Source organism: Nuphar pumila, chromosome 5 (genome assembly GCF_984573655.1).
Source record: "Nuphar pumila chromosome 5, dmNupPumi1.hap1.1, whole genome shotgun sequence".
NCBI classification, from domain to species: Eukaryota; Viridiplantae; Streptophyta; class Magnoliopsida; order Nymphaeales; family Nymphaeaceae; genus Nuphar; species Nuphar pumila.
In genome coordinates this window covers 27,558,512-27,578,221 of record NC_143253.1, presented here as the reverse complement: position 1 = coordinate 27,578,221, position 19,710 = coordinate 27,558,512, and the positions used below count along the sequence as shown (strand labels likewise).

General features: G+C 36.9%; 1 protein-coding gene across 1 annotated transcript in view; it reads left to right on the top strand.

The window, feature by feature from the left end:
- The window catches only part of LOC149837228 (uncharacterized), a 43,055-nt gene extending 30,119 nt beyond the window's left edge, over nucleotides 1–12,936 (top strand). The window contains exon 13 of the mRNA XM_090007997.1: nucleotides 12,623–12,936. The gene's annotated coding sequence lies outside the window, so the exon portion shown is untranslated. The remainder of the gene's footprint in view (nucleotides 1–12,622) is intronic.
- Nucleotides 12,937–19,710: the final 6,774 nt, after the last annotated feature.

The window sequence follows — 19,710 nt, the reverse complement described above, 5'->3', positions numbered from 1 at the left end:
ATACACACATATATCTATCAGGAAAAGCTCATTAATGCATAAAAGGTATCAAACATGGATTTTCAAACAGCATCAATATCATGAATAACTCACAAAGGTGCTTACATCATAAGAACCCACAAAGGAGAATAAATTACTCATAGATTGATTTCCTTTTAAGAACAAATCATTTTTACACAATGATATAAGAAATGATTTAAATCATTTAATACCGATTTAAGAAAAAATAAATAAACATGAATAAATTAACTATTACATTTTAGAAGTAATATTAACCACACAACTAATCCATATATAAATGAACCATGCAATAGTTTAGAACAAATGACAGGGTCACTTATGGACCAATTTCAAGAAAACATTTCAAGAGATAACAACTTACAAAAAATTATGAAGAAATTTAAAATCCCACAAATATCAATAAATGATATTTTGCAAATATCAATATATATGTAAAACATGCAATGTAATGCCATTGCTTGCAACATCAGTCTATTCGTCACCTGTATCTCATAAAAATGGGTCAGACTCATGAAAGCCTCGTAGGTGCATTGATATCAGACAAGACTAATATATGCATTATCGGATTTTACAACATTCGATTTTAAGAGAAGCATAGTGAACATCATAATCTTGTTTCGATAATAAACGACTTGTGAGTACTCACAGGACAAAACGTAGAAACAATTGAGACCGTTTAGGGGTTTAATATTTTATATAAATTATAACCCAAACGATTAGCTGAGTCCGCTCCAATGGGGACGGTTTTAGAGACCGAGAGAGAATTCTCCATAGGTAGGAATAAATAGGGGATGCATCTGAACTTCTACAGAAGTCAATGAGATCTACCACCTAGGATAATATTTAGTAGCTCAATCCCCTAACTCCGATGACTGGCGATGCCGAGCCATTGCCACTCGAGGAGAATAGTTGTTAACAACTTTTCCATCGGAGTTTGTACCTCTTATCTTCTCTTGACATAACCAAGAGATGAATGGGTGTGTCATGTCTTATTTTATCTGACAACTTATTCAATATGCTTTGGTCTTTTAAACCAAATCGAGCATCTTGCCTGTTAAGGCAATCATGTCTGTTTACATGATTTTTTCATAAAATGGTGCATTATCGCACAACGAAGTTTGTTATAAACCTCAAAACCATTTATTGATGTACGAGCATGTCTGATAGTACTACAACGATGAAAATGATATTGGTTTCTCAGAAAGAAGACCAATCACAACACTAGAAATCACGATTTCCCGCGCCGTAGGCCGGGAGCATATCCGGGTCATTCTGGATACAGAAAAAGACCTAACTGAAGTACGACTGATGTCTACGTAGTCGAAGTCTTTGTTTTATATTGGTTTGAAGAGAAGACTCAGTTGTGAATGCTTGAGTCGTGTCAATCTCAACTTATGTTCAAGTTCGAACCAGGTTGTAAAAGTGTTTTAAAGAACACTCCAATGCTTGAGAATTGTCCGATAAGAATGAACACAACAACCTTGATGCATGCAAGTATGAGAGCCTTATCCGTAGGATAAGTGACACATGTGTACGCTGAATATCACAAACATGCGAATGTAAAACATTTGTTTTATTTTATGAGACATTAGGGCATGCAAACTTGAAAACTCGCATGAAGACTTTTGAAATTTAGTTAAAGCAGGGATGCACAAATCCTCGTCTTTAAATAAATACTGGCATAATTTAAAGTAGGCAGGAATACTCAAAATTGCATACTCTAAATAAATGCATTTATAATTGAAATAGAGCAAGAGTACGCAAAACTGCGTACTTAGAATAATTATATATGTATATAGGATCCATATATATTAAAGCATAAACTTGTGCACAACAAATTAAATATCATAGAGAAACGCTCGGTGTGTGAAACCACACATTAGGTTAAGTAAATTGCATAAAGCAGAGCCCGGTGTATGAAACCACACATCAGACTAAGTAAATTGCGTAAAGCAGGACCTGTGCACGTAACATCGCTTCGCCAAAGTAAATAACATAATTTAAATGGGACAAGAATACGCAAAATTGCGTTCTTGAGTTAAAAGCTTATATATATATATATCAGAAATGTTTCGCCGTTGTCATCGTATGCAACTTTTCTCTACCTCGAAGATGGTCCAAATTTTTGATGATTTTGAGGGTAGGTTCCTAAAAGCTCGTGCTTCACTAGGCGTATTCGTCCGTTACACTGATGTGGAGCGCTAAAAGGATTTTATTGTTCAGCGCAAATAATGATGTTAAAATCTTATATTAGCGGATGAGGCCACGATTGTGTCGTTGGGGTCGAACCCGAACCTAGTTCAAGCCGATCAGACCGACCTATGCTTGCTTTGGAAAGGATCGAGTTGGTTCGGTTTACGAGTCAGAAATCCCAAGTTCAAGTCGGCTAGGTCTAATCGAGCCGGATTCAAAAAGAAAGGGAAGGGGGGCTCAGTACAAGAAGTCAAGCCGACTCGGTTCGAAAGGAGATAAGGGACCCGGGGTCCAAGACTGAGCCGGGCTTGGTGTCCCCTAAATTGACTGGCTGGGTCAAGCAAGAGGCAACTTGAGGCTGCCTCTGACCGAGCCGGGCTAGGACCAAGGAGAACCGAGCTGGGCTAGATGCTAGCTGAGCTCAGCTCGGCTATACCTGACAAGGCAGGTCGAGGGAGGGTTGGCAAGTCCGACTGAGCTGGCTCAATGAAACCAAGTCAGACTCGATGCACCCGAGCTGACCCAGGGGTGCTGGACCGAATCGGGATGAGCTCGGCCTTAGACGAGTTCAGCTCGGTTTGGCCCGACTCGAGACAACAGTAGCAGTAGAAGTTGTTGTTGCTCAAACACAGTAAGGGGGGGGGGGGGTTGAGGGCTCAACACTCAAGCCGAGCCACACCTGGTCCCCATCCGAGGCAGGACCGAGCCTGGGCTTGGTCCTCTTAAAGAGGGAACCGAGCTGGGCCTGGTTCAAACTGAGCTCAGCTTGGTAGGCTAGCCCGGGGGCAGCAATAGAAGGATGTTGCTGCTGTCACTGACAAAAGATGGGGGAAAGGGGCGGAGCAGGCGGCAAAATAGAGGAAGAGGAGAAAATGTGAGTGGGGTGCTCAGCCTCCGCCTTGCAAAAGCCAACGATAGAGGGTGCAAAACATCGTCTCGTTCGGCGGGCCAGAGACACTTGGGATGGTGGCTCTTGTTTTCCAATGGTGAAAGCAGGGGGAAGGAGTGGGGCTGCCCCACCAGAAACAACAACAACAACCTCCGACTGCTGCTAATTCCGCGTGAAAAAACACGGGAGAGGGTGCTAGGCACCCTCTTATCTAGCGACCCAGAGCCACCACCACTGGTGGCTCTGGTTTGCCAATGATTTAGTAGGGAAGAAGGAGAAGGAATGGGGGGAAGAAGGTGACAACAGTGGAGCTCATCTGTCGGGATCATGGCGCCGATGCTCGGTGGCGCACGAAGGGTGGAAGAGAGAGTCAGAGAGAGGGAGAGTGAAATATGAGAGTGTTCAAACAAAAAGAAACCTCCTGAAGGGGGTTTAAATAGGGGAGAAGGGGAGTCGGTTTGGGGATGTCAATAGGGGGTGTTGACATCCTCGATTGGATCCAACCTAGATTTGACCCAAAAGGTTTGGGTATGGGTCAGGTTTTGGGTTGGATCCAGTTGGACCCAACTCAATCCTTTACTCTAATATCTATATATCCACAATTAAGTAAGGGTTGTGTTTTGTATTTAGATCTTACAAAGATCCAAATAAAAAACAATCTTAAAAGAGAATTTCAAGAAATGGTTTATAGTTGGATCGGATCAAGATTGGATTCCAATGCCAACTCATGCATTGGTGCTTGTGTTTTTAATCAGTTTGCGTCCGAAAGGACTCAAACCCCAAATATTTTATATGAGACCCATATTTGTCTCGTTTGGTTCTTGGATCCAAACACATATTATCTATGTATTAGTTTTGATATATATATATATATATATATATATATATATAAAATAAGGTCTTCGCGTGTTTTGAGCATGGATCCCTATTTTTGGATCCAATTCTAGACTCCAAATCAATATGGATCTCTTTTGGATCTAAGTTGATATGAGGTTGGATCCATCTCATGGATCCAGACTTATGTCTTTTTGGTTTTAAGTGCTCCAGATCTCCTCAGAGTTTCGTTCTTTCTGAAATACTGTGAACTTGGATCGGATCCATTAAATGGATCTGAGTTCCTTGTTATACACTCTATAAGCTCCGATCCATACTGGATTCGAACATAATAAACTAAGAGATTCAATGAATTCCTTGTTATACACTCGTTCTCAACTATAGTTTGAGCAATATCCTCACTGGACCTCAAAACCTCAAAATTCAATTATATCAACTATTAGGACAACAACATAATCACAATGCCACTTATGGGCTTTACAAACACATAAACAATGTGAATAAACAAGGACCACTTATGGGTCAAATAGGAGCTACAACCACAAGAGGTGCATATACGTCACCTCACAAATAATTGTAAAACTGCATATAACATTAATGGGTGCACATAACTCACCACATTGAACATTTCTTGTTTACATAAAATGACACTTAAATAAGAAACATAATAGGAGGAAATACACGAGGTAAGAGAGCTTGTAATGAAATCAAGCTAATGCCATCAAGAAGATAAGGAAAAAATTTACAAATCAAGGCAGATATATTAAATTTTACACTTTCGAAACACCATGGTTTCAAAAAGTAGATAACCATCACAGATAAACATAATTATAAGCATTCATAATAACAATGGCCAAATAAAAAATGAGTGATGCAACACACTCACAAAACCAGTAGATCAAACAACTGTCAGTTAGAGTCAAACTATAAGCCAACAATCTAAACTAACAAAACCGAGGTGCACACAACTCACCCCAATGCACAACTCTGGTTCAACAAAAGCAACATGGGTCCAGAGGCTAATCAATTATCAATCAGGCCAAAGGCAAGTGGCAATCACTCGTAACCTTTGGTAATCTAGACTCGTAAGATGACATGAGGTGCACACATAACTCAACTCAACGGCTAACTCCGACCCAACAACATAAATAGATTCGAAAGTCACAATTTCAAGTCAAGTTCAATAAAAAAATTTAGAAATAAGTGCAATCGTATGCAACACAAGATGTCTCATGGCAATTTTCACAAACTTGAACCAGCAAACAAATAAGGATCATGCCTAATATAAGCAATCTACATAGAGGAGAAGAAATCATGAAGTTTGAGTATCCTTCAAAATGGAATCATAAATCCATCAATCAAGGAACAAGTGCATTAAGGCACATCACATTCAAAAGATCCAACAAATCTCACTAAAGAGTCAAGAATATATTTTAAGAAGCTAGATCTAAATCATAAGTCTACTATAAGACAATAGATGGTAAACATATAAAGAACCACACATAACTATCACCAACCATGAACCCACATATGACATATAAGAAATTTTATCCCAATGCAACAAATATAAAAGCTCTAAGAAGCATGTAATGAAATATCAATGCACAAAAAGAAACCACTAAGGGTTACAAAAGTGCACAAGCACTCAAAACAATAAGCCACCAATGGGCAACAAACACATAAGGTTACAAAGTGCTAAACAACAAGCATACAAGAGTCTTAAAATAATAAGTTTTATAAAATGCTTAAGAAGAAGCATAAGTACAAATTATTAACTTGAAAATAATCTTAAGGAGTTATTTTAAAATAGAGCAGGAGTAACACATTCACCCTATGATAGGACCTTGAGAGAGCATAGAGAACATCTGTGTTATTACTAATGACAATACCATACAATTTTTTTTTGAGATTCACAATCTTAATCATGGAGTTCACACAATATATCTTAAAATTCATGCTTGGTCATATAATTAAAATCACCAAAGAAACATCATAATATTTTAAAAAATCCCAACGATAATCAATCTATACACATACATTAAGAGACATACAAAAATACAACATGAAATTCAATATTTTGCAAGACATAAAACACATATAAGACTTTAAGAAACCACATATTCTTGCAAAATATAATTTTTCAATATACATATCTATAATCTAAAACATATATTTCATGTATCAAAAGACAAAAATTTCTACATATTTTAATTTAAAAAAATATTAATTTTTAATATAAACCTTTTTAAAATACCTACCATACATATGAAAATGAAAAAGTCAAAGATATATACCGGAATGCAAAATCCTTGAACCCATACCATTCATCAATACAAATCTTTTCCAAGATCACGATGCCTTGCTCTAATACCATGTCACGAAAAGACATGGATCCCGATGCACTCTCAAATGAATTCCAAGAACCCAAAAATAATGTATGCAAACCAATGTTGTGAAAAACATTGAGGCATAGCGAGGCGCTCCACCAAAGACCAAGGCGAGGCGTAAGCCTTGAGGCGTAAAGCGTAAGCCTCAATTTTTTTTGAAAACTTTTAAAAAATTATAAAAAATATCAAAAAATACAAATAAATAAAGAAATGCATTTTTTATAACACTGATGTCAATAATTACCTCGGAGAAGTAAAGTACCTCGTGAAGTCTAAAAATACATATACGAACCATTGTTAGTGGAGTCTTGGGCCGACTTAAAAGCCTACCTGCATGCATTAGGGCAAGCCAATACAGACCCAGATCAAACATAACTAGGGTCACCTTTCTTCTTTTCGGGGTTTTAGTTGCACAAGATTGATGCCACGTATATGAATTATGTTGATAGATATTTGCAATTATGCATGAATTTATTCTTACGTTAATTTTCATTACAGTATGCTATTCAAACATTGTCAAATTACTATTATATATTACTTTTATGCTCAAAACCATCGCAAGAGGTCAGCTGCCACACAATGCCAGGTTGCACCCCGCTCGCTTTCATGAGTGAAGATCAGACCTATACTCTTGCTCAAGACCTACAACCCAAAACCTACCTGTGATGCATGCACTAGGCTATGGACGAGCTCAATACCACGCTACGGCTCTCTGAGATGCTTAGTTCTTCATACTAGAATTGATTAGGCCTTTTTCTTAAATTTGTTTCTGTATTTAAAATCATAAAAAGTAATAAAAGTAATCTCTGTTTTTAATTCAACAACAAACGAGTTGGTACCAAATTCAACATTCTCTGAACCCTATAAAGAAAAGAGGGGCATAACATAAAATTCAACAAAAACAATGAAACAATTTGTGATTGATAGCTTGCATTAAAATTGAAGAGCCTGAGCTTCACAGAGAATAAATAAGAGGGTATCATTCTGGCACCAACAAGCTACACCCTGGACGAATTTGATAGAATATTACCTCCTCTGATTGGCAAAACCACCCTATCTCCACCCAAACAGAAGGAAGGAAAATTGCAAAGTACTAATAAAAGCAAAAGATTTCTTGCAGACGAAGAGGAAAATGAGAGAACAAACAAAACAAGACTTATCGTGCAACGCACCATATTCGGCCCGAGCGATGCCATCCTCTCTCCAACATGTTGTTGCGAAGGCCAATACACAACTCCTGCAGCTTGCGCCTGCAATCTCGTCTGTGATACCAATCGAACGCCACAAAAGAACATAACCGTATTAAAAACCACCATCAGTATCGTGAAAAATTAGGGTCTCGAAAAAACGAGAGAGAGATGAGAGACGAGAGAGAGATGAGAGAGACAAGAGACTGAAAATTAGGGCCCCCGACCCTAATTAGGGTCGAGGGGCATGATTTTTAAAAATTTCATTTTTGGTCAAATGAGGGCTTTGACCCTCATTTGACCAAAAAAATGAGGCGTGAACGCCTCACATTTTGGTGCATTTCGCCTCGAGGCGTACGCCTCAAGCCTTTTACGCTTTATGCCTGCGCCTCAAGGCACAAAGGCCCTCGCCTTGAGGCGAGACGCGCTTTTTGTGCCTTGAGGCATGTTTTTAATAACACTGATATAAACTAACCATAAGAAATAAAAATGAAATACAAGTATTATGAATGAATAATTTCATTAAGAATGAAATTCAAAATACAAAGAATCTCAATACAAAACACTCAAAGCACTCAAAAGAGCGTGAATCTACCATCACTCTCTCAACCTTCACACACCCCCACACCCACACCGACACATTTATAGAGAAAGAGGAGAGAAGAGGGAATAAAGAGGGCCCCAAGATACTCATTGGACAGGATCCAATGGCTAGAAATCTAGCCGTTGGACTAGCCTCCAACGGCTAAATAAAGTCAACCTAGGTCGACTAATATATTATATATAAACTGTATATACATACTATATATAATATATATAAATATAAATACATGTATATATACATATACATATATACATATATATATAATAATACAAAAAAAATAATACATTTATCTTAACAGGTTCCTCACACGTGCTCTCCATGAAGAGAGAGAACACTTTTGCATGACACACTTCTCATGCCTTATTGGCTTTTTTTTATAGTCTAAGAGCTTTTTCTCTCTCATTCCCTTTAAGGGTCTCTTCTTTAGTTTCACCATTATCTCTTGCAACAACCTTGGTAAGAATAAGTTTTGAACTGGCTCACAATGTTCTAAACCCAACTCACGTACCACTTGAATCGGCGAATAACTGAACCCTTGGGACCTTCTTCAACCCCAGGATGTGATGAATCACAAAATGAAGTCCTCTGTTTATTTTAGAGGTGCTGACCTGCATCGAGGCAGAGATTACTAAGTGACATCTTTTGGGCTTATCTTTCAACCCATCATTCGGGTTAATAGCTATACGGATTCCTACCTATTGGTTGGCCTGAACAAGTTCTTCTCTCCCTTTACTGCCTCAGAAGGCCTTCCATTTTTTCTGTATCGACCAATGATTCTTTGGTCCCGAGGGATAGGAGGGAAGACAAAACTCAGATGTTGCTTGAAGGGAATCCCGCATAAAGAGAAAGGGCCCTTACTAGACAAGGGCAACTAGTTATAAGGAAGTAGGAAAGACATTCCTTAGTCGTTTACTACGCGAACTCATATGCATACTTTGATGCTAACTTGAATGATGTCTCAGAAGAATTCCTTTTTCAAGCACCTCCTGCAGGATTGGATCCTCATTCTAAACGTTCCGGCTTGCGTAGTATAGGCTACTCGAAAAAATCTTGGCCAGCCGTCTCTCTCATGTACTTATCTTTTTTAAAACAACAATTCCCTCGCTCACTTTGTTTTTTCACCTACTCACATCAGAATTGAATCAATTCCAGCCATAGAAAGCACCAGAGATCCTTTCCAGAGTGCCCAAATTTTAGCCCAAATTTGATTAAGTTGATTATTTATTTTCAAAAGGCTTTCAAGTTGACGTGGAGCTCCAAGTATTGTTTTGAGACGTTCTGTATATGAGCCTCTTTGCTTGTTAGTGAAACAAATGAGAAGAGCTCGAGCCTACCCTATTGCTAAGAAAGCTATGTAAAAGTATCTCCAACAAGATACTAAGATCAAGACCTTAAAATTCTTGATAATGAACCCGGCACGGATGCACAATAAGAACACTTTAGAACACTTGTGCACAACTCACAAATAACTCACAAATGCGCAAATGCATAAAAATAATGGAATCACTTTATTGAACACTTGGGCTTTGACTCAAAGCCATGAGAGAATACAAAGGGGAGAACCCCTATTTATAACAACACCAAAGGGGGCCTTGGAGGGGCTCCACTCATAGACGTTGGAGTCCCTCCAATGGTCACAAATGTGACCGTTGGAGGGGCCCAACGTCTATGTGAGTGGCCCCCCCAAGGTACCTTTTGGTACATTAAATAAAAATAAAAAATAAAAATGAAAAAGAAAAAGAAAAAGAAAAAGAAAAAGAAAATAAATTTACAATCACATTCAAAATATGAATGTGCGCAAAATAGAGGAAAAGACTAAACTACCCCTACGGCTAAACAAATAGAAATATATATTTTATATATATAATAAGTAGATACATATACATATATATTAATATATGTATATGTATTACCTTATATATATAAAATATATATATTACATTAAATGATTAGGTACATATTTTAACAAGCTATACCTAAAAAAGCGAAGCACACAAAGCCCCGCCTCTGCTCCCGCTCCAGAAATCTAGGTTCTTGCTAGGCATATTGATCTTATGAAAACAAGTGATCAATCAGGTAAGCGGTGGGCTAAGGAAGCCATCGAAGATGGCGCTACATATCTACGATGACTATATAGGATTATAGCCTGTACCGAATCGAAGGGGCATGAGGTAACTGACTGTCAAGTGGTTCTTTTTATCTTCTCTCCCGTATCGAAGGTGACACTACATATGTTGTAGTTGGTCCCATCAAATTTAATGGAAACAACAGCTACAACTTCCTTGTTGGTTATGGAAGCAAAGAAAAAAGAAGAGAGAAGGAAAGAAAAAGAGATGGCAAGGTGACGAAGAAGTTTGATGGTACACTTTCTGAAGCAATGAACCAATGCTCCCCCAGTCTCATGGTCCACCACATGATCTTCAAATACAAGTTACAATGTAAGAGCACCAAGTCTCTAATACCATGTAATAAAAAAGGAAAAATGATAAACGTGGGTGCCTCTTATGGGCTTACAAGAGCACAAGAACATTACCAAACAAGGACCACTTATGGGTCAATAAAAAAACACATGCACACACACCACTTAGGGGCTAAAACACAAGTAAAAAATATAAGCTTTATTGAGAGTGAGAATGCTTGAGAAAGCATAACCTAACCAAGGGGGAAACTTCCCTTTACATACACATGTGAGGGCTCATAATGCTGTTGGGAGCATCCCAACTACTCTCTATGGAATTTGTCCAAAATGCCCTTAATAAAAATAAAAAATATAAAACAGGAAAAATAAAGGAAAAAATACAAAAGGACAAATGTGCCTATTACATAACAGTGAAATGACTAAAATACCCCTAATGGGTATAACCTATTACATTGATATAAAAAATATAAATGTAAAATATAAATATAAAATATAAATATAAAATATAAATATAAAATATAAATATTTATATGTATATATATGTACATACATATATATAAGTATATATTAGTTAAATATATATACTTATATTACAACTTAACAGTATCATCAGGTAATTTCCTATGAAAAAATGTCTCCCAAAGTCCTTTTCTTTATTGTTTTTTGTCTTAAATCTAACTATGGTTTTTGCAAGGAAATAAGTGTTTCTAAATCTTCCAGATATTTGTTGCCGGGAGATCTAGGAAGCACCACTTTTGACATAGATGGGAAAAATCTATTCTTCTTCAAATCAACCCAGTCCTTGATCTTTTTGTGTAACATATATTACACGGATGGCACACAACCTGATAGATGGAGTACCACATAATCATAGATGGTGTTGCCAATGGGTTGAGTATGGCACATCCCAGTTGGACTCAGACCTGGTCCAGTAGGGTTCTCTGGTTCATTTAGTGAAACATTTGTAGGTGGTGGTGACCTAGTTTGGTATTTTCAATCTATCCAGGTCCAATGCAAGTTCAACTTTTCATTATAGTCTAGAACATAGACCAATATTAACTTAGGAGCTATAACGTACATGAACATGAATTTTGTGGAGTTCCCTAGTTTTTATGTGGATAGAATGTCCGTCTCCATAAGTGAGAAATATGAAAGAACAAAGGGATGTTTTGGCTTTTCTGTAGATAATATGAAAAATATAGGAAGCAATTAAAAAACAGGGGATTAGGGGAAGAAAAATAATTAAAAAATTTGAAACAATTTTTTAGAGAATTATATTGCACACATGCAATTATCAGAAAGTGTCATGATAAAATATCTTCGTAATGTTCTTTATGACAATCTTGTGATAATATCATGATATACCGGTTGTCTCTCGGATATTTGGGATTATGGTTGAAAAAGCATCCTAGGATAGGTATAGAAGGAAACTAGGTGACAACATGATAAATGTGCAATGCAGATGAGTTATGAGCCTAGTATCCTAGGAAATAGTTATGAACCTGTTAACTAGTTTCTCAGGGGGTCATGATGAAAAAATTACAGCCAAAACATGCTCAAAAGTTTTGTAGTCTGGTGGGAAAACTGGAATATCTCGAATGGCAAAGGCTTTGAAAGAATTTCTTGGCATGGTGAGAACAAGACCATACCACATGCTGGACTTATCTAAAAGTATCCATGAGTAAATGCATGCCTTTAAGCGGTCAATTTGCATATGCAGGTTATAGGCTTGTGCTAGACCATTGATGTATTCTAATAATGCAAGCATCCTTGGCAATGCAGACTTGGCTATATATGAACCAATTGATGGAATTAAGATAACTGATGGAAGATAAAGAAAACAAGGAAAAAAATAGTTTAAAGAAGGTCCATGAAAGCAAAATGTGAAAGGAGATGATGCTTAAACAAACTACTTGAGCTTGTTTTCTCAAGTTTTGTGTGTCATCTTGAATTTATTCATATAGGAAGCTCATTGTTTGTCGCATGATTTCTCATATGTGGCTTGGAATTGCATGTGTTTTTTCTTTCTTTTCTGTTCTATCCTTTTCCTTGGAAGGGTCATGATCCAATAATCTGCTTGATTTGCAGTTGTATTTGGCTTGTGCTAGGTGATTTGCTAGAAAAAGGGTAGACAGGGTTGTCTTCTTGAGATCTATTCATTATACCAAAGAAATTTTTTGTAGACTATAGCCCAAAGCAGGTAATTATTTTGCCATATAGGCAACTGTGATATTCTCTTTTATCTTTTGTTGATTAAATCTCAGTTGGCCTTGGTTGCATTCAATAAAGCATGCTACCACAAAGAAGAAAGGCATACATATTTAAGAAATCTCATTACGTTTTCCATTGTAAAAATTTGTATTGATAACTGGAGTATTGTTAATGAAGAAATTCTTTTATTTTGCAACATTTTGCAGGTAGTAGATCTTCAGATTATTTCCTTATTTTGGATTTCCGTATTGATATTTTCTCTGTTCGTATTTGCTTAAACCATCTTAATGGTGGTAATCTGAAAGTTCAAACTCCATAGTGTTGAACAGTTTATTGGGAGAGAAACCTGCTTGGGTATAAGAACGAGATATCATTTGCTGCCCTTGTAAGGAGCCCGCTAGTTAGAACTCATAGGGGGAGGTTGTTTGACCAAATCTGATCTCATGGGTGTGTTCTGCATGGTCAAAATAGTAGGGAATTGACACTTGGCTCATAGTTTTTCAACATAAAAATATGTTTTTTTTATGGTTTGAAAATTTGGTGCATTGTAGACCATTGATTTTTCAATCCTTGTAAAATCTGACATATACATCAGAAAAACATGATCCAAAGGTCAGTTTCTACTAAACTTGATATGTAGATCACATCTGAGGGGTCAGATGTGCAAAAAACAGAAAAAAAATAAAAATATTGCATTTTTTACTAAGGGGTTCCTTACCCATGAGGGTAGCAAACGTTGCCCCTATAAGAAATAGCAAGGTTGGTGCAAGACATCAACCTCATGGACACTCTGGATCATTGTCTTTGGGTGCCCTCACCCTTGAGTAGGACGGGTTCTTCTCAAGCATAAATGCTTAATTTGAGGATTTAAAATTTGCCTGAAGTCATATTAATTGCTGCCATGCATTGGAGCATCCCAGTCTTGGAAGGTTGTTTGAGACCTGGCTTACTTTTTCTCATCCATAGCTTTGCTTGATCAGCTATTCTTTTGGTTGCTGATCTTCTGATGTGCTTTTGTAAAATTCGAAGGGAAATTTTTTTGCATGTGCATGCACTGACTAGAATATGGCATCAGTGTTTTGATCCTTGTACTTTGTGGATGAGGAAAGCTTTCATCCAGGGTTGGCTGCACATACCATTTGAGCACACATTGCCGTTGCCTTTCTTCTTGTGAACTCCTCCTCATGGTATTTTAGGGAAGTAAACAGTAGTGTCTTCATCATAAACTTTGTCATAAACGCTGTTAATAGATGCAGGTAATTTAACAGGCCCCAGCAAAAGCTGCATGTTGTACTTCAAGCTACGGTATTTGGTCTTAAGGGATATATTTGCCCCTTGACAGATGAGGGAAATATGGTGCTAGGCGTCATAAAAAGGAATTTGTCATATCACATGTCCAAGACCCTGGGAACTTAGATCATTTCTTTCTGAAGTTTGCAACTTGTAAATTGTTCATGGTATTGATAAATATTATAAGATCATAACAAAGTCCTAATTAACACTTAAAAGCGCTATAACCTAAATAGGATCTTAGTGAACGAACGGGAAAATAAAGGCATTAGCTGAGTGTTACTGATTCACATCCCTAATATGAGATGAGAAGTCTAGATGGAGCCTGCTCATTTAGCTTCTCAAGTATGGGCACATCCTTGTCTTGGCTGTTTATGCAGCTTCACAGGTTGTCTTCTTGCAACATGGGAAACTGCAGATTTTCTTCTTGCATCATGTGAGAATCTTGCTCAGGACTTCTTGTTCTTTATTAGCAATATCAATATTGACTACACGGTCCCACTCTTGTCTACTGTGAGGTGGTATATGAGAACTCTGTGTAAAACATTCATTCCCTACTGGATGATATACGTGCTGTGTAATACAGATAGGCTCACTTAAAGGATGGAAATTCTATCAGGTTGTTGCATGAAAGACAATTTGTTCTACACAATAAATTGTGTCTGATGCACATGCATCGGTTTATCAGTATAGATGTGTTCTCTAGTGATTCTTGTCAATTTTATTACAAGTTGGATATAAAAGCAGGCTTTGAAATTAGTGTTGGTTATCAAGAAAGCAATACATTTTTAAATGGAAATTTTCCTTGCATATGATTTTCGTCAAGAAAAGATGGACAGGTATGCTGGATCTATGGTTTCTTTCTTTTATGTTGTTCGCGTTTGAGATTACAGCATGTTCCCGGGCCAAATTACTTGATACCTCTCTGCTCAGAATACCTTCAGTCTTGATAGAAGCATCATTGACTCTTCATTCATGTGTAGAACCTTTCACTGTTCTGCTCAATTCGTGATACCCATGTTTCATTCCCCTCCTTGAAATGCCATGTGAAAGGTTTTCATGTCAATGCAGTTTGATCAATTTTGGACCAACCAAGAAAGGTTCAACATTTACAAGCAACAATTCTTTGGATACTATTGTTTCAGTACAAAAGCCCAATTTTTTCTATTGTAAAATTTTGGTGCAATATATGCCATTGATTTTTTATGTTATTAAAAAACATGGCTAAATATCAAAATATTATAATTTAAAATATAAAACAAACTGACGATAAAATATATAAGGTTTGTGCTGCCTGATACTAAATAGATAGAGAAGAGATATTAGACATTTTTTGGTTGGATAACTTACCCCCCTTCGCACATGCACAGGTTTTGTTCGACTTTTAACTAGTTGTATTAGCGTTAGCACCGTTAGATAGGAATGACCGTTCCCTTTTAGGCAGTGACGTTTTTTAGGTTATATAGTTGTTTTGAAGTCAAAGGAATTGAATTCACTTTTCAAATTTAAATAATTTAAGTGTATTGTTTGAGAAAATGTGTTTGGCTTTTGTTTCCTAAAAAAAGTAAGACTCACCTTATTAGAAGAAATGATTGCTTTTGTGGGATAAGTTTCCACCCAGGGTAAGGGGGCCAGTGAGTCCCTTTCCTACTTCCTAAACAGGTTCCTTGCCATGAAAAAGAATAAAGGGTAATTCTAATATAAGCGGCCAAATTTATGTTTAGCCCCTTTAATTTTACAATATGTAAGATAGGTGCCCAACCTTTTACAAAGTTACTCAAATACCACCTGAGCTGCTTTTTGTTCACTTGACAGTAGCTAACTTTTCAAATTGATAATTTTTAGTTTTTTTTTTCTTTAAATTACTAGGTATCACTATTGTTGCTATTGTTAGGGGTAGATAATGGCGTTTTATCTAAACAATTTCTGACAGGTTAGTCGTCCGTCTCAGACATTTGAAACTTTGATCAATTATACGTAATTTTTTCATAAGTTAGGTGCCTATGTGTAAGTTATGCAAAAATAAAAGATAAAAGTGCTTGTAAGTTCTGACGGTGGTACCAAGGGGGCTTCCATTGTTTGGTAGGAGCTGTTAGTGAACGTCACCTTGTATTGGGACGTTATAAGTTCAAATCCCAATGGTATGATGTATAACTGGTGGGGTTCTGCCTAACCCCATCTTGCCTATAAAAAAAAATGTTCTGATGGTGGTGGTCGCCACCTGCCATGCAGTCAGGCAACACATTATTTTGTTTTAAAGAAACTTAGATTGACATGAATTTGAACACTTTATACATGTGGCCACGGTTGTTGTCTTCTTTTTGTCAGAGAGTTGTGAATTTCTATTGATTGGTTGCATACCATCCACGAGGAACCATGATGAGCGGTTGTCAGCAGCCACTGCATGTTGGTGAGGGCATAGGTGCTTTTGATAGTACGGTACCATCTAACAAAAACATCATACATGTGAACTTTATTTTCTCCTCTAAAAAGCATAGTTGCATGTGTTTTTTGCTTAATTTAAACCTGTGAATGTATTTGATCTTAAGAAAAGTAAAATATTTAAAGATATTAGATTAGATATTTTCATGTTTATATGTGTTTTTAGAGCAATCGAAAATCAACAGCTCATATTTTTTTAGAAAAAATCAACAGTTCATATTGCACCAAAAACTCAATGAAATGAACAAGGCTTTTCTTTTCTTTTTCCCATAACAGAGCTGGTGAATTAGGGCCCCCTCTTTTTATAATAGTTATTAAACCACTTACATACCAATAGAGTTCAAACTTGCAACATCCTAGCACTTGGTAATGCGAACTACCTGCTCCTATTAGACGAAGGGAAACACTATTGGTAAATAGTTTCTAGTTAAATCAGTTTGATTCAATATATATATATTTTTAAATGAGCCAAAGCATGGCTTTCAATAAATTAACAATGATGAATACATCCACATATTTGGATTAAGTAAAAAACACATGCAACAATATTTTTTATGGCATCACAGAGAGTTTAAATGGAAAACGACCTTACAATCCTCTAAAATTCATGCGTTGCAAAAATCCACAAATGTCAAAATTCTCCACATTTTCAAAATCATTGCTTCTAGGATATTTTTACCCTTTACAACAAATTTGTGCAAACATCCCAATGTTATGTTCACATGAATATATAGTTAAAATCAAACTAAATAAATTCATATGAAATTTACGATACCTTTTGACATTCATATAAAATATCTTATGAACCTCTAAAAGTTTATAGTTGCATGATTTCAGACTAGTATAAATACTTGTGTTTTTTTTTTACTCTCTTTGCCCCTCGAGAGCACCATAATTGCGTGTTATCCTTGAGCTCTTTATGATTCTTGAGTGATTTGTACGAATGTCACTAGATTCGTGCAACTATCATATGAATCTTCTCAATGATTTTTATCATATTTTGAGGTTCAAATGGTAATTGTGCGATTGTTGGGAGACACACAAATGCGAATAATCTCGGTGAGTTTCATCTTTCGGAGGTTCACAATATATCTGTGCGAACATTAGGAGGCCCACACAAATATGTTGTGAATATTCTCAGTGATTTTGATTATATTTGAAGGTTCACAACATATTTAAGCGAATGTGAGGACTTCTGCACAAATATGACTTCTGCACAAATATGTTGTGTAACTCCTCAGTAATTTTAACCATATTAAGAGGTTCACAATATATTTGTGCAAACGTTGTGTAGATATTATGTAAATCTCCTAAGTGATTTAACCACATTCAGAGGTTCTCACAAATGTGTTGCGAATTTTCTAGGTGAATTTAACCATATTCGGAGGTTCACAATATATTTGTAAGAACGTTAGAAGATCCGCACAAATATATTGTGAATCTCTCAGGAGATTTTAACCATATTTGAAGGTTCACAATATATTTGTGAGAATGCCAGGACGTCTGAGCAAATATGTTGCGAATCTCTTAAGTAATTTTAACCATATTCGAAGGTTCACAACATATTTGTGCGAACATTAGGATGCTTGCGCAAATATATTTGAAAGATTGCAACATAAAATGACCCTAAATAAGTCTAGAATCTTTGATTTTGAATATGTAGAGAATTTTGGCATATTTGTGGGTTTTTGCGATTATGCACCATTTTAGAGGTACAATCATTTTTTGTAGTTTAAAATTGCTCACATCTTGAATGCATCGGTGATGGGCACATGATTCATCAGTGTGAATGTGTTTGCCATGATCCATTTGCTAAGGGCTTGTCCCTAATCTTATAATATTTTAAATTTTTAAACATTATATATTGTTGATTTTTCAACCCTTGGAAAATCTTGTGCGTCTAAATCGTTGGATTCAAAAAGTTAGTCTTCACTAATTCGACTGTGTAAACAACATGTATTCAAGGACGTCTCTTGTGCATAAGATATCAATGAGTTGAAATGAGCAGTATCTCATTGCTCGTGTTCTTTTAAGCAAATCTAATGTTACATACATGTTCTACATAGCTTTTTTGGTAGGGGTTGACTTTGAATCACCAGAATCGAGTGTGTATAGGTTGTTTTGTTGATTCAAAAATCAACGGTCGTAAATTCCCTAAATTTTCATGACTTGAAAAGCAAAAGTACTGTTTTTTTTTTTTTGAAAAAACACAAACAAAAGGTGGATCTCTTTCCAAGCCTACCAATGGCAGCTCCCCTTTTCTGGCAGGAGCAGTTAGTGCATGTCACCTTGTGTTGGGAAGATGCAAGTTCGAATCACAATGGTATATGGTTGTATGACTGGTAGGGGTCTGATTAACCCTAGCTTTCTTTGTAAAAAAAAAGTAGTGCTAAACCCACCAACGAAGGCTCAGCTTGTCTGGCATGAGCAGTTAGTGGGCGTCACTTTGTATTGAGACGTTGCAAGTTTGAATCCCAGTGGTACATGATCATATAACTGGTAGTGATCTGCTTAACCCCAGCTTTCTTGGTCGATTTTTTTTTCCAAGCCTACGAGCAGTAATTAAGGAGTGTCAACGGACCTGGTTTACCCAGACCCAACCTGAACAAAATCCAATAAGGTCCGGGTATGGTGATGAATAAGAAGACCCGCTTAAGAGCCAAGTATAGTTTGTGAAATTTTATACCAGACCTGGACCCAAACCGAGTTTAGATTAAGAGCCGAAAATTCTCATTGTAAAAATGATAAAAAAATATGGTTTTACCCGGTATAGTCTAGGATTGGTTCATGTAGTTCTTATCGGATTCGTGTATGGTTTTTCTTATAGTAAACCCAATTAGAGTCCTGATAACATACTCCAAAATCTAGTCTAAGTTTGGTTTCACCTGGATCCCAACCAAACCCGACCCGTTGACACCCTAGTAATTAGCGTTTCCTAGTGCTTCATTAAAACACAATGCTACTGCTAAGTGAGCTCAACACCCACTTGTGACAACTTATCGCTCTCGTGGCATATCTCGTGAGAAGCAGCTGTCACGTCTCAAAAAGCACCGGACCCCGCGACTGCCTCGGTGCGTTTATGGACGAGCCACGGGCAGCATCAACAAGGGTGTGGAATTGTGGTGGATTATCGCTTGACAGGAGGGGTTTGATGCAAAAGCTGCATACGCAAACGCAAGCCACCACGGATCACCACAATCATGGCCATGTTTGCTTTGTTATCAACCGTCCGT